This window comes from Coregonus lavaretus, assembly GCF_964263955.1.
Source record: "Coregonus lavaretus genome assembly, chromosome: 2".
In the NCBI taxonomy this organism is placed as follows: Eukaryota; Metazoa; Chordata; class Actinopteri; order Salmoniformes; family Salmonidae; genus Coregonus; species Coregonus lavaretus.
Window position 1 is genome coordinate 15,187,418 of NC_139989.1, and position 11,655 is coordinate 15,199,072.

Sequence of the window (11,655 nt, forward strand, 5' to 3'; positions counted from 1 at the left end):
TACAGTTAGTGAATACATATTTTTTTTATACTGGCCCCCCGTGGGAATCGAACCCACAACCCTGGCGTTGCAAACGCCATGCTCTATCAACTGAGCTACATCCCTGCCGGCCATTCCCTCCCCTACCCTGGACGACGCTGGGCCAATTGTGCGCCGCCCATGAGTCTCCCGGTCGCGGCCGGCTGCGACAGAGCCTGGATTCGAACCAGGATCTCTAGTGGCACAGTTAGTACAGAGTGGCGTATGCTGAAGCTGTGTAGAGCGTTGTAGAGGAAGTTGGGTACAGGGTGAGGGATCCTGAGAGGATTCCTGTGAGTAGGCAGAGACCAATGGAGAGGGATGGGAATATGTGCTTCAGTAAGGTGGGTTTCTTAGCCATGGTTGTCAACTGTACTGCAGAAATGGAACGTACTGTAAGTCACAGAAAATAGAGGTTGTGGTGGCAGCTGCAGAGAAGTACTTGAGATTGCGAGGTTTTAATGCAGAAGATTTGCAGGGGGTGTTGAATGGTAGTGTTCTGTCCTCCCAGACCGTTGACCTGGAGTAGGATTAGATAGGATTAAATAGTGGAATGGGGTGTTTTTTTTTTTTTTTAGTGAGGGCTAATAGTTGGCAGGGTAATTTTGTTAATTAAATGTAGGTAGGCCATGACTGGCCTCACACTCCAGTACAGTAGGTAGCGGTGTATGCACCTAAAAGTTGGATGAGATCCGCCAACCCAATCCCGAAGAAGAAGGTGTGCTCCAAAGTGAGAACACAACATGGAATCCATGTTTGGTTTTGATTTGGAGGTGGGGTGTTAACATCTAACAATTTGATTTATTTCCTGGGCACAGCTCGTCATCGCATTCCCAACCGTCCACTGACTGATAAATAAGTTGCACATTGGTTTAGTGTTTTGCTGCTAGACCGAGATACAACCTTGGTCCAGAACCTGGGCTAATGCTTCACCTAGCTCTTGGTTCTCAGTTGAAGCATTTATAACAGCGCCACCAATGTGTGCAACAGTCCCGATGCTCTGTCTACATGTTAATCAGTGTTTCCCCTATATTCATTTAAATCATTTCTGCCACTCCCAAAAATATATTTATTTATTTCTGCAGAGGCACTTTTAAAGGGGATAGTGCGAGATTTTGGCAATTATGCCTTTTTCTACTTACCCAGAGTCAGATGAACTCATGGATACGATTTGTCTGCACGCAGTTTGAAGGAAGTTACTAACTAGCATTGGTGCAATGACTGGAATTCTATGGGAACATCTAGCATGTTAGCTGTTCCTGTAGAAATGCTTGTTAGCAATGGCTCGCGAAACTACCTTCAACTTCCTTCAAACTGCACGCATTGACATAAATGGTATCCATGAGTTAATCTGACTCTGGGTAAATAGAAAAAGGGTTTAGTTGCCAAAATCTCGCACTATCCATTTAAGATCAATGACAAGTTACAATGTATAGGCAAACGGAACGAGCAGTGGTGCGAATGAGAGCCACGATCACACAGACGCCACTTGCTCCTCCTCATTTCCCAACAGTGCAGTGGCTCGCATCAGTTATATTTCAGATGTTGTCAACATAATACAATTTTCATACATTTTGGAGTTGAATGTGTTTTTTGTTTGTTTTTTTTGTCCTCAGAAGTGACCTCAGTCATTCTACAAAAAAATATCCTGGGGGGCAGGCCCCCGGACCTCCGCAACAAAGCGTGTTAAAACAATCATATTTTGGGGAATTATTTTTTCATATGAAAGTAGAGGGCCTTATGTTTCTAGAACCGTATCGCGATTAAGAACCGATTCACGTTTAGATGGAGTATTTGGCTGTTTTGGCTGCCAGAGCCAGAGCCAGTTTACCTCTGAACATTACATAAGGAAGGGTCTTGGACCTTAATAGAGTAGGCTAGCCTTCACTCCTTAACAGTACATCTTGGGCTAATGCTTCACCAAACTTGTCTCAAGAGGACAAACATCCGTGACTGTTCAGCCACAAGACTTGAAATGCCTTCCAGATGTTGGCATTCCAAGATTATCTTAGCCAGATTAGTATAACTCTACATAACAACTGGTCCCTTATTTGACTATGAGTAACTGGTATGATCTGTCACCAACAGGAATAATTTCCAGTAATAAGTGCCACCCCCTTTCCAACACCTTACCCAGATCTATCATTGTATAGATTCAACGTGAGTGGGGGTACAATTAAAAGCTCTTGTTTGTCATTTTAGAGGATTTTGGAATTACGTCAGTTGGACACTGTCTTTCTGGACTCTGATGTGATGAATCTATCCTGATCGATCCATGGCCATTGTCCAGTTGCACTCCACGACTGGGTATGATTGTGTTGTTGTGTAGCCTCGGAAGGAAGTTCAGCTTGGCAGCAGTCAGTCTCCAGGGCCTGTGGGGGGTTGAGACTGGTTGTTGGGCAGACAGGGATGTGATGTGCGGTCTGAGGGGATAAGGCAGCTGAAGTTGGGCCTGGGCCATGTAGATGTCTGCTCTCAACGATGCTGCTCAGTCTTAAGCCCTAAATACATTCAGTTCCTGAAGACTCCGAAGAGATTAGCTTTCTCATAAACTCTGATGTCATACTATGCAGTAAGTGCTTTCTTTTAGGATACTTGAGCTGCTCAGAAATGTCTTTATCTGTATTTTATAGGACAAATCGAGAGGTGACACCAAACCCTGTGAATCACTGATTAGGTGTCTGAAAATACTCCATGAAGCACTGAATGGTGAAGAAAACATTAGCTATTTATATTCACTACATCAGCTATCAAGGTTAAGTTAAATCTTCTGCATAGACTAGTATCAGTTACAATGCACTCCATTCTAGTTGAAGGTCATCATGCAGAATTATGATTATGGTGTCTGCCATTTGTTAAATGGTCACTTCACTGAAATTATTTCCCAAACTGTTTTCTGTCCTTTTTTCCAGTGTCCTCTTTGAGCACCATGGTATCACGGTTGGAGATAATAGCCAAACAGAGAGGGTAATATGATTCCTTTTGTAATCTGTTTTCATTCTGTAATATAATACAGAGACTCTGTGTCCCTCTACTGGATAATCAAGGGACCTCTACCCATTTTGAATGCTCCAAGTCAGTGCGGCATCTCTTGAGTGTCCTGATTTGGGATGGCAAAATTCTTAGGCCTATACATTATGGAATTCATTTGATGTTAAACATGAACTATACACTAAAATAACCTCATCACACTCTTGTTGTCAGAGACCCTCTCCTCTGGTGTTTGCAATGGCATTTCTCATTATTGAGCCTTGACCTCTGTTTTGTACAGGATGGGGTCCCACCTGAGCCCCACTGAGACAACCTGTTACCTCACAGCCGACATGTTCTACCTAGAGGTCCTACTGTTGCCTGGGGGAGGGGTGGAGGACATCAAGTTGGCCCAACACGGAGAAGCCCCTGTGGTAGTAGACTGATATTGTTTCATTCCTATATAGGAAAACATTTGTAATGGTTCAAATTACTCATATCATATATATTTTTTTGTGTTACAGTCAAGCGAGTCACTTCTTCAACTGCTGAAGTAAGATGTAATACACAAGGTCTGACTAATACAATTTGTCAACTGACAAACTGAGGTCACCTGACATTTTATTTTACGAAGTTCTATCAAAGTATACAATGTTGGCTCTTCAGATTACCCCTATCTGTTTATTACTGCACAGGTCAAAGAAGTTTGAAGAATTCTCAGTGAAACTGGAAGGCCTTTCCTCCCTGTACAACATCCCTGGAGACAAGTACTGCCTTTTTACCACTAGTTGAGATTCAATGTCATTGGCCTGTTATCATGCCGCTAAACCAGTCTAATATCTTTTAGTGAGACGAAGATCAAGGTATACACAGCCCTTCAGTTCTTGGGGAAAGATCTACAAAAGATATCCCATTTGCCAAGGTTAGTGAAATTGAATTAGAATGGCCAAAGTAGACTAGAGAAGGAATTGGGTATCCATCCCAGAGTGAATCTTGCATTTTGCTGTGAGAATTAAACAAGCAAGAGGTTACAGAGGTTGTCTTGAATGAAATCCTATATCATTGTGTTGAAATATTCACAAATGTTTTTCCTCCTTTCAGACCACTAAGGGAGTGCAATCTTCAAGTGGACATGATTCTCAATGGCAGGATTGGATATCTTATGGCAGGGAGAGAAGGTAGGTTACTACTAGAGTAAAGGGAACAAGATCATTGGCCAGAAGCCCCTAGTTGTTTCTTTAGCTGCTTGATCACCCTCAATGACAAACTGAAATATGCTTTTTTGTCTGTCCTATTCAGGTATCCCAATGACTATCCAATACTACATCAGCCCTTCTGACATTCTGTTGGAGATGTCAGAATCAGGTATGTTTTGGAACATTCGCAACTGCATTTAAATGCTGTTTCTTTAAAAAAATAAAAATAATATGTACTGTTGTATTCTGCTATGGGATTGCAGAGAGGGGCAGTGTTGGCCGGGTGGCCTTGGTGACAGTGGAGCCAACTGACTCTACACACAAGCTCCAGATGGCATCTGTCATCCCACAGCCACCTCAGCTTGACGCCCAGGGGTAACTATCTCAATGTGATTTTAAGTTATAATATTACTATTTTCAAATGATACATTGATATCTGAGGTTTTCTAAATGAACACATGGAATTCCCCATACTAGGATGAAATTCCAAATTAAGACAGCTGTATTAATAAAAAGCTAGTTATTATTTTTGTTTTTTTTGTTTTTTGCAGTCTACCATTGTTCAGTCCTCTCTGTGAGGGGCTCTCTGAAATGATGCCAGCCTGCTTCCAGCTCAAACTGCAGCCACCCCTACCAATGCTCTCCTCCTTTGTTGAGAAGCTCAGCCAAATTACAGGTTTGAATGCTTTGATACTCCTATTAGCAAGATTAATGTGTGCTTATAGTCTTATCTGTGAATAAATGGGTCTTCTTGCACTGTAATTCACATTGGGATACCAGACACATTTCAGTTGAATGCATTCAGTTGTACAACTGACTAGGTACCCCCCTTTCCTTCTTCTTGTGATCAAACTGCTACTGTTTCTTAGATGTTGCCATAGCTGATGCTGACCTGCAGTGGGCACCGTTTCCCCAGTTGATGATGAACTTATTAGGGGAAAATGGTGGTGACAAAACATGGGATGGCCAGGATGCCCACTTTCTAGTGGTTTGTATATATGCTTAAACAAAAACAGGTTTTGAATGCTTACGGACTTATAATTTTGCTCTACAACGTATATCATACTGGCACTATATCATTGACAGCTGTGCACAGTAAGACATATGCACCACTTTCTTCTACTCAGCATTCCATCAAAGGTATTTATTTTGACACACACCTGTCTCTTCCATCCAGCCACTCCCAGGTAGAGAGATACACAGCTATGTGCTGCCGGGGGCTGCGTGGGAAGAAGCTTCTCTGAGGGGGGCGCTAGTGAGTACCATTCCCTTCACCCACCCCGCCCATGTCCCTGCCCTACTGGAGCTGCTCCGCCACCAGTGTGCCATCAACACTCTACTGGCCAGCTGCATTACCTCTCACAGGCCCAGCCCAGGTAAGTGAGCAACTGAGCATACATCAGGGTTCTAATCCTACAATCCCCAGATTTCACAGAATACTCTCAAATGATTACATGGATGGCATCTAATGTGTCTAAGTAATCTGATGAGTGGTTGCATCCTTATCTCAAAGTATCTCAAACTGTTCATACGTGTGGCTCAGTTGGTAGAGCATGGCGCTTGCAACGGCAGGGTTGTGGGTTCGATTCCCACGGGGGACCAGTATTGGAAAAAAGTATGAAAATGTATGCACTCACTACTGTAAGTCGCTCTGGATAAGAGCGTCTGCTAAATGACTAAAATGTAAGAGAACATTGTTGACTTGGCTATAACCAAACCCATTTTTCTAGGTCCAGTGTGTGACCTACACTGTGAGGTCCTCCCTGAGTCAGGTTCCAGGCTCTCTGTGACCTTTCACCTATCTGACAGTGACTCTCTATCTGTTTGTGAGTATTTGTTATATCTCTACTCTAGAGGGGTCGGTTTAGCGGAATCACAATAAAGTATGTTGCACTCCATGTTCTCTACTCCGGGTTTATTATGGTGGATTGTTGCCTTGCAGTGCTGGTAAATGTGGCAGACTCCCGGCAGCTCACCTGCAGTCTGTTTGCAGCAGGGTCAGAGGATCCATCCATGGATGAATACATCTCCAGAGTCCTAAAGAGGTTTGATTTTATGTTCAGCCTGTATTCTCCCTCTAGGTCCATCATTCTTCAGTCATACTGCTTAATTTTGTCTCTAGGCAGAGACCACATTCTTGCACTGAGTATTTACTTAATGAATTGTTGGTTGCATGTCTTCGATATTCATCCTCTTGCTCTTCTGATTCAGATGTATGTCTATTCCTGTGACCATGCGTGCCTTGAATGGGAGGATGTCCAAGAGGACCTGTGGAGAACCTCTACCTGCATGCTCCTCCACCGCAGATGGCAGCCCTGCCCCTCTCCCAATGTCCTGTGAGGCTGACGCCAGTCTCTCTTCTGGCTCTGGCCTGGAGTCCGATGGCATCCCTACTACCCCCTCTACCGCTGCCATGTTCTCCCAGGATGCAATGGGGCCGGAGGCAGAGTCGGCCTTCTATCTGTCTGTAGCCACATCTGTCTGTTACTGAAGTCAATACAAACCCTACTGCCAATCCTTACCCCTGTGCCTCGGTGCATGTGTATTCACATTGGATGGCCAACAACCATCTCCCAGAACTCATCTAGAGTCAGTTTGTTGCGTGTGACCTACAAAGGATGTGGGTTAAAATGTTTTTAAGTGATAGCTTTATTTTTTTAGAACCATTCAATAAAAATGAATCTTTTGACCTATTAGCTGTTTTTTGGTAGTCGCCACATCAGCATAATAGGCTTTTAAACTATAATGACTTTAATATAATGTAATTGTAGTGCTTATAACTGTCCCTGCCAAAAACATATTTGAGCAAATAAGCAAGCTCTTAGCACTCTTTTACTTTGTTAGTGGGCTTCAGACGTCGGTGTGTTAAACTTCACATATTAGTCTTAATTCATGACCTGTGACCATAGCATGCACTGTGCATGTATTTGCAATATTTGTAATTACTTTAAACCACAACATGAATATAGTGTGCATTTCTAATAACTCCTCTTACTCTACCAATCATTGTGTGCGGAGGTAAAATTGGTATTAATGCACAGACCAGAGGACTGGTTAGTCACAACCGTTTTTATGGCATTGGCTGCAGTTTCCTTTTATTTGTTCATTTACCTCTCACGCTCGCATGCACATGTGTCAGTAAAACTCTTAAATGAAGGATGTAGAACACATTCTTGGTGTGCATTCCAGTGCGGCAGGAATGGTTGGCTGTAAAAGGTTTGGGGGCTTGGCATTTGACCCCTTCGGAGACAGCCAAATATCCAGTAGAATTATTTTTAAATCCCCATTAGCCGGTGCCAATGGCGAAAGCTAATCTTCCTGGGGTCTGACACAACAAAATACATTAGACAAATACTTAACAATTTAAAAACATTAACATAGACATTAGACTTGCACGCATACATTACTACTACACACATACTGGACAGTTTATTAGGTACACCACCCTGTTCATGAAAATAGATCGCTCCTACAGACAGTGAGTCACGTGGCTGTGGCCTGCTATATAAAGCAGGCAGACAGGCATGGAGGCATTCAGTTACTGCTCGATTGAATGTTCGAATGGGAAAAACGAGTGACCTAAGCGACTGAGCCTTGTATGATCGTTGTTGCCAGGCGTGCTGGATCCAGTATCTCAGAAACGTCCGCCCTCCTGGGCTTTTCATGCACGATAGTGTCTAGGGTTTACCGAGAATGGTGCGACAAATAAAAAACATCCTGTCAGCGGCAGTCCTGTGGGTGAAAACGTCTCGTTGATGAGAGAGTTCGGAGGAAAAGGGCAAGAATCGTGAAAGCTAACAGGCGGGCCACAAACAGAAAAATAACGGTGCAGTACAATAGTGGTGTGCAGAACGGCATCTTGGAACCCACAACTCGTTGATCCTTGCCACGGATGGGCTATTGCAACAGATGACCACACTGGGTTCCACTCCTATCAGCTAAAAACAAGAAGAAGCGGCTCCAGTGGGCACGCGATCACCAACACGGCGGTGGTGTACTGGTGTTGGGAATGTTTTCCTGGCACACGTTAGGTCCCTTGATACCAATTGAATGTTTCCGACACCATGTAGAATCCATGCCCAGAAAAATTCAGCTGTTCTGGAGGCAAAGGGGGGTTCGAGCCAGTTACTAGATGGGTGTACCTAATAAGCTGAAGTTACATATGCCATAACTAGGTCAGATAGGAGTGTGCTTAGTTTTATTTGTTTTTAAAGCACATTTTTCTGTTTGCTTGAGTAATTTGAGATGGCTCTATATAATACTGTGTGTTGCCTTGATTTAGTTCTGTATTTGGGGACTGAAGTAACCCCTGGTGGCATGTCTGGTGGGGTAAGTATGTCCGTCAGAGCTATATGGAAGTTGATTATACAGACAATTTTGAAGACAATATTTATCCTTTACTTAAGCCAAGAGAGGCTGACATGCATACTGTTGACAGCCCTCTTTGTACATTGAAGGGCAAGACGTGCTCCTCTGTTCTGGGCCAGCTGCAGCTTTTCTATACTGAAGAAATATATAAATGCAAATATGTCAAAGATTTTACTGAGTTACAGTTCATATAAAGAACTCAGTCAATAGAAATCAATTCATAAGGTCCTAATCTATGTATTTCACATTACTGGGAATAGAGATATGAATCTGTTGGTCACAGATACCTTTTTAAAAATGGGCCTCACAATTGGCCTCAGGATCTCGTCACGGTATTTCTGTGCATTCAAATTGCCATCGATAAAATGCAATTGTGTTCGTTGTCTGTAGTTTATGCCTGCCCATACCATAACCCAGTGGCTATTTTAGCATGTCAATCTTGGTGGGGCAAACGCAACTTTAAAAAAAATGCATGCCAGCAAAGCCATTACACAACACAAGACTAAATAATACATTAATTGCACTATAATGGTGACAAACGGTGCCCACAAACTGTTAGGGCCTACATAAAGCTGTCCCAACAGCAGTCGCAACACCTTACCACTGCTACACCTGGCTATCAGCGGAGCCGTGTCTGGCAGCGAAACAGTTAATTCAGCCTCATTTATTGCCTTTTGAAAAAACATAGCTGATATGGCTGACTTGCTTAAACAAATGTGGTTTCTACTGACATTTGAAATGTACAAACTATGGCATAATGGGACGACGAGCGGATAAGAGGCAATCCGTAATTTAGATTAAGACAATGAGCGAGCTAGGACGGACGTAGTCAATATAACTATTTGTTCAGCACTTTTGAAATGTACAGCGACAGAATTCAGAACATGGGCCGTTCTTACAGTATTCTCCTTGTACATCAAGTCAGAACCGTAGGATAAATAAAGGGGGCATATAAGCAGATAATGAAAGCTCTTACAATATTCAATGACATTTCTCTAAAACAGGCTATAGGCTACATGTGCTACGTGTGCACCACCAAGTCAGAACAGTACAGTCGTGGTCAAAAGTTTTGAGAATGACACAAATACTAATTTTCACAAAGTCTGCTGCCTCAGTTTTGATGATGGCAGTTTGCATATACTCCAGAATGTCATGGAGAGTGATCAGATGAATTGCAATTAATTGCAAAGTCCCTCTTTGCCATGAAAATGAACTTAATCCCCCAAAAACGTTTCCACTGCATTTCAGCCCTGCCACAAAAGGACCAGCTGCCATCATGTCAGTGATTATCTCGTTAACACAGGTGAGAGTGTTGACGAGGACAAGGCTGGAGATCACTCTGTCATGCTGATTGAGTTAGAATAACAGACTGGAAGCTTTAAAAGGAGGGTGGTGCTTGAAATCATTGTTCTTCCTCTGTTAACCATGGTTACCTGCAAGGAAACACGTGCCGTCATCATTGCTTTGCACAAAAAGGGCTTCACAGGCAAGGATATTGCTGCTAGTAAGATTGCACCTAAATCCACCATTTATCAGATCATCAAGAACTTCAAGGAGAGAGGTTAAATTGTTGTGAAGAAGGCATCAGGGCGCCCAAGAAAGTCCAGCAAGTGCCAGGACCATCTCCTAAAGTTGATTCAGCTGGGATCGGGGCACCACCAGTGCAGAGCTTGCTCAGGAATGGCAGCAGGCAGGTGTGAGTGTATCTGCACGCACAATGAGGCGAAGACTTTTGGAGGATGGCCTGGTGTCAAGAAGGGCAGCAAAGAAGCCACTTCTCTCCAGGAAAAACATCAGGGACAGACTGATATTCTGCAAAGGGTACAGGGATTGGACTACTGAGGACTGGGGTAAAGTCATTTTCTTTTCCGATTGTATGGGGCATCCGGAAAACACGGAGAAGACAAGGTGAGCACTACCATCCTGTCCTGTGTCATTCCAACAGTAAAGCATCCTGAGACCATTCATGTGTGGGGTTGCTTCTCAGCCAAGGGGGTGGGCTCACTCACAATTTTGCCTAAGAACACAGCCATGAATAAAGAATGGTACCAACACATCCTCCGAGAGCAACTTCTCCCAACCATCCAAGAACAGATTGGTGTCGACCAATACCTTTTCCAGCATGATGGAGCACCTTGCCATAAGGCAAAAGTGATAACTAAGTGGCTCAGGGAACAAAACATCGACATTTTGGGTCAATGGCCAGGAAACTCACCAGACCTTAATCCCATTGAGAACTTGTGGTCGATCCTCAAGAGGAGGGTGGACAACCAAAAACCCACAAATTCTGACAAACTCCAAGCATTGATTATGCAAGAATGGGCTGCCATCAGTCAGGATGTGGCCCAGAAGTTAATTGACAGCATGCCAGGGCGGATTGCAGAGGTCTTGAAAAAGAAGGGTCAACACTGCAAATATTGACTCTTTGCATAAACGTAATGTAATTGTCAATAAAAGCCTTTGACAGTTATGGAATGCTTATAATTATACTTCAGTATACCATAGTAACATCTGACAAAAATATCTCATAACACTGAAGCAGCGAACTTTGTGAAGACCAATACTTGTGTCATTCTCAAAACTTTTGACCACGACTGTAGGCTAAGTTATGAGGGGAAAAGGGACCAAATTATTAGACACGTGGGCTACTAACAGCTTACCACACAACATACAGTTAGTATTACTTTCTTAGCTACAGTATACATATCTCCCTGGCATAATACATAATTTATGCAGCAGCATACAATACATTTTTGGACTCAACTTGTTGTGCTGTACTCACTTGAACAGGAAGGTGGCGCGGCTGTACTTCGTGGGCAAAGTTTGTCATCAAACTTTGTCATTAAAGTCTGGCATTCTCTGGATTTATGGTGCTCTCAAGACAACTGGGAACTCTGAAAAAAACAAGGTTGAATCATGATGACGTCAGTGACTTGCAATTCCGAGTTGGATGACCGTTCAAAACGTATTTTCCCAGTCGAGCTCGTTTTTTTTCAGAGTCCCCAGTTGTCTTGAACTCACTGAAGTCTGAGATTTCCCAGTTCTGAGTTTCCAGTTGTTTTGAGTGCGGCAGAAGTCATGCTGGATTGACAGCATGGCCAAT